At 34.4% G+C, this 4,710-nt stretch overlaps 1 protein-coding gene across 1 annotated transcript in view; it reads left to right on the top strand.

The window, feature by feature from the left end:
• Positions 1 to 3,634: 3,634 nt before the first annotated feature.
• The window catches only part of tmod2 (tropomodulin 2), a 46,156-nt gene continuing 45,080 nt past the window's right edge, over positions 3,635 to 4,710 (top strand). Inside the window, exon 1 of the mRNA XM_048167753.1 lies at positions 3,635 to 3,792. The gene's annotated coding sequence lies outside the window, so the exon portion shown is untranslated. The remainder of the gene's footprint in view (positions 3,793 to 4,710) is intronic.

Raw genomic sequence — 4,710 nt, 5'->3', positions numbered from 1 at the left:
TAAAAGCCCTGGAGAGATTTTATACAGACGAAAGCCTCTTACATGCAGTGAATCATTCGGCTAACAGATTTGTTTGAGTGCCAAACGCTTTGCCTTAAAAAAGCGAGACATCCATCTAATTTGTAATGCGTATTTTACTTTTTTGTATGAAAGGAATCAATAAAATGAAAGATAAAACAAGAACTTTACAATTAATAATAAACATAGTAAGTGTTCTCATTGCTTCATTGCTTTCAACAATGTTTAATCTGCATATAGCTTACCTGTTAACATTTCACATATGAATTTTCATGACCCTTTAATTATGCTCCAGTAGTTTGGATAACATATTTTTTGTTCTTTTTTTATTTCAGTGATTTCCCACAGATGATAACGGATGTTTACAGTTTACATATAGTCCACAAGAGAAAATAAAGGCTAAGTGAATTTACACAAATGTTCAAAAGTGTGTTTTGTTACCTGAATGATCAAAGACTGTTTTTTGTGGTAGTTGTGTGTGAGTCCTTTGTTTGTCCTGAACAGTTGACCACTATTCTTCAGAAAAATCCCACAGGTCCTGCACATTATTTGGTTTTCATAATTTTCTGCATATTTGAACTCTTTCCTATATGGCATTCTGACATCAAATAAATTACTTAAAGCAATTTATTTACATCATTGCAAAGATAAGAAACTAATGTTTATTACAACAGCAGAGCAAAAGACAAATTTTACAGATTACTTTACATTGTCTGCTTTACTTGTGTACACTGTAAACCAGTATGCAAAGTATTTAATTGTACTAGAGGGAAATACATTTTATAATTTTTTTGAAATATATTAACGTTGACTTATGAGTCCTTGAAACTGACACATTTTATTTTAATGAACTGTCTGTTTACATTTTCATGAACTGTCTGTTTACATTTCCATGCACTCACCTTCTTTTGTGATGATGATCACATGATCAGTTATGTGGGGCATTTGAGGAGCCTGTCTGTAATAGCCAACAGCTGGCAACCTGTAGCTCTTTACATGTTGTTGAACCTGGATGGGAGACCCACTGGGGTAGCAGTTGGAAGAAATGTTACCTCAAGTTATTAATTGAAACTCTGAATTAGAAGTTAATAAACTCAAGTTTTAAGTTAGCAAAACTTTAGATTTTTATTTTACTACACAAGAATGTAACTTATTTCAAGTTAAGTACAAGTGAACTTTCTTCTCCTGCATCCTATTCTTTTGCAATCCAGAATGGCAGGACATTTGCATACTTTTGGGACCAGATTTACTAAACAGGTCAAATTAGCGTGAGAGCGCAATTCCAAAAAAGCGATGATGGGAGTGGAAAATTCTGTGCGTGATCTACTGACAGTGCTCAAAATTAAAGAACACAGCCCAATAATTTCCATAATGACTAACGAAATGTACTAAGATCAGAGCAAATTAGTGACTGGTTAAAGACATGCTTTTTGGGGCAGTAAATAATGGCGCAAATACCAGTAATTTGACTAGCGCAACCCTTAGTAAATCACCTTGAATGATTAATTTAAATAATCCCCTCCCATAAATTTTGCGTCTGAAAGAGAAACACCTTTAAATGCATAGGAGTTTTATGGTATAAAAAAATCAGGTGAGAAAACGAATACAAAACATTACTTACCATATAAATTAACTAGGTAATACAATTAGTTACATTTTTAGAGAGTAATGCAATATTGTAATATATTACTTACAAAAGTAACTTTCCTCAACACTGGTTAAATAAGTCAACACTGAGTTTAATTCAACACTGAAGTTAATTTTATAGAGTAGGTGTAAAAAGGTGTAGCTATTTTTAATCAAAAACTGTATTTGCAGCCTTGGTGAGTGAAAACACTTTTTTTCAGAAACATTTAAAAATCTTATTGACACCAAACTTTTGAATGGTAGTGTATATAAGCATACTTGATGTTTGTAGATTCTCTGAAATGAGTGCTGAGTCTGCTGACCAATATTTGGTCAACCATTCAAATGTATTTACTTGTGCCATCTGGTGGAAATGAGAAAGATGATAATAAACCTTTAAGTTTTATTTTCTATTTATTTTCTATGATATTTTGCAATATTTCAAGGCTGTTACAAATTTTGGGACATGTGTAAATACAGTTTGTCAGGACTATGGACTTGTTTTGACCACTAGTGGCCCTCGTTGTGTTTCATTTTCAGTTTTTCCACCTTTGTATCATGTGTCCTTGTTTTTTCCTGTGCCTTGTTTCCAGTTAGTGTATATAGTCCTGTTCCTCAGTTTTTGATGTGTTGTTTGAACGATCTGGAGTTACACTTTGAAATTACTTTATGGTTTGTCTTGGATTTACTTTTTTGGTCGTATTAACTATATTTATTGGACATTTTAAATGTGTCCTTGTTTTTTCCTGTGCCTTGTTTCCAGTTAGTGTATATAGTCCTGTTCCTCAGTTTTTGATGTGTTGTTTGAACGATGTGGAGTTACACTTTGAAATTACTTTATGGTTTGTCTTGGATTTACTTTTTTGGTCATATTAACAATATTTATTGGACATTTTAAGAGTATACTCCCTGACTGTACACTAGTTTCTACACCATCTCCTGTGTTCGGCCTGCACAGCCTAATTAATATTTTGGTCCTGTCGAAGATTCAAATCTTGATTTGTGTGATTTGCAATTTTCTGTTTGTTAACATTAAGCAATCATTTTGTGGAACATATGCTGTTCTCTGTATTCCTTTAGAGAAATTAGATGTAGCCTATCTGCAACACCGATTCACTAGTGCATGCTGTTGTCATTTTCAGTGCTCTGCCTAACGCTCTTTGCACTTGCTCACTTGTCTACTTACATGATGTATTTCCAGTGTTTGGCCAAAGTGTTCAAGCGGGCATGAAGACTTTTCAGACTTTTTTAAGACTTTTGTTTATTCAGTGGGACACAGTTAACATTTTCTACACTTACCTGAAACCTACAGGTTTCTTTTTATTAGAAATAGTGTGCAAAATTTCACATTCATTGTTAAAGCAATGTGCTTTTATTTGGTTGCTTCTGTGACAAAATAGGTATTTCTCTGATCTTATCTGACATAGGCTACTATTAAGCAAGAATGCTGAGCGTAGAGCAAAGCTTCTACTTAAAAATGCTTTGAAATATGACATCATTCCTTCATGGTTATTTTATTTCAATTGAATGTGACACATCATCAGCAGTGTGTGCACTGATCTGACCAGTTTGGCTACAGGTCTTCACAAGTATCTTATTCTTTGTAAAGGAATGGGGTGTTTCAATTGTTAAAAAAAAAGAAAGAAGAAGTTTGATTTATCTGAACATGATCAACACCTGAGAAATTCTCGTTTAATAACTTGTTTGTTTGTTTATGGTTTAACGCTCATTTAATAACAATATACCAATGGTTACAAATTAATAAAAAGATTCGGTACAATGAAAATAATTCAAATAAATAAGGACGTACTCAATAATCAATAACTTATTCTATTTAAATAGCGACACAATCGCGCAAAAACAATGACGCCATCTGTGGACTTCATATTCCAAGCTCCTTTGTACCTCGAAAATTCTACAATCTCTGATTGGTTGCGTGTTTCTAGTAGGCGGGAACAATAGTTTATGGGCGTGCTCTTACATTCCGATTAGCTGTTGTGGATGTCAATCATCAGGACATTTCTAGTGTCTGGTTTCCTGTGTTACCGCCCTTGGGTTGAGACAGTGAAGACGGGTGCGGGAATTTCTTTGCTTTCCCACCAGGAATAGGTCAATAAAGAGTAAAACACTTGCAGAAATTTTTCTAAGGTAAGAAATATGTTTATTTTTCTCTCAGTGTGAGGGTTATATTTAGGTAGAGGTCATAAATGTAGAGGTTTGTGTGGTTCAGGAGTTAGCTGGCTAAGAGCTCGAGCGCTGATATCCGTATGAACGTGAGCAGATGGGCCAACAGTTTACGATATTACAATTATCCAAAACTATCAAATGATCCTATAACCACAGCACACTGAGCTTATTATATATACTTAATAATATATTAAACCGGATACTTGTTCGAAACTAATTAACACATGCTTCACTGATTTTATCAAGGTAACACTTGAGACCATATGTGATATGGGCACCCATCATAGTAAATCATACATGTACGTTACTGTAAAAACTACATACAAATTGATTCAGTCTGATGTCTCATAGTTGAATAGCTGGATTAAATCTCATTTTACAAATTTGAAACATGATTACTAGCAGCCTACATCCTAATACATCATTTATGACTTCGCATTAGACATTTTGATCGTTATTAAAAAGGGGCTGAGTAGATGAAGTTTTGTATTATTGGCCATATTTACATAATGTAAATTATTTAGTATAATGACAATGCTGCATTTGGATCCGTTTACAAGCATTGCAGACGCTGTTCGTCTTCACTACAGCGTGCACGCGCTGATGCTTGTGATAATGCAGTCTCGAGCAGGTCATGGCTGCTGCTTAATTGTATGTTTATACTTTATATAGAGACCCGTTATTATTATTATCTAGCCGTCTCCCACAGAGCGAAGCCAGCTGTGTGTAAGCTCTTGTGTCTCGTTATAACGGGTGTGGTCTCCACCCCGGGCGTGACTCTGCGTGGTTTTACATAACTGACTCATGGGATTTAATGCATATAGTATAACACATATAAGTTCACTTTTCACAAAGGCATTATGAAGGTGTGAGAATGAA

The sequence above is a fragment of the Megalobrama amblycephala genome, linkage group LG19, assembly GCF_018812025.1.
Source record: "Megalobrama amblycephala isolate DHTTF-2021 linkage group LG19, ASM1881202v1, whole genome shotgun sequence".
NCBI lineage: Eukaryota > Metazoa > Chordata > Actinopteri > Cypriniformes > Xenocyprididae > Megalobrama > Megalobrama amblycephala.
Note: the sequence above shows the minus strand (reverse complement) of the source record. Positions and strands in the feature narration are given on the sequence as shown.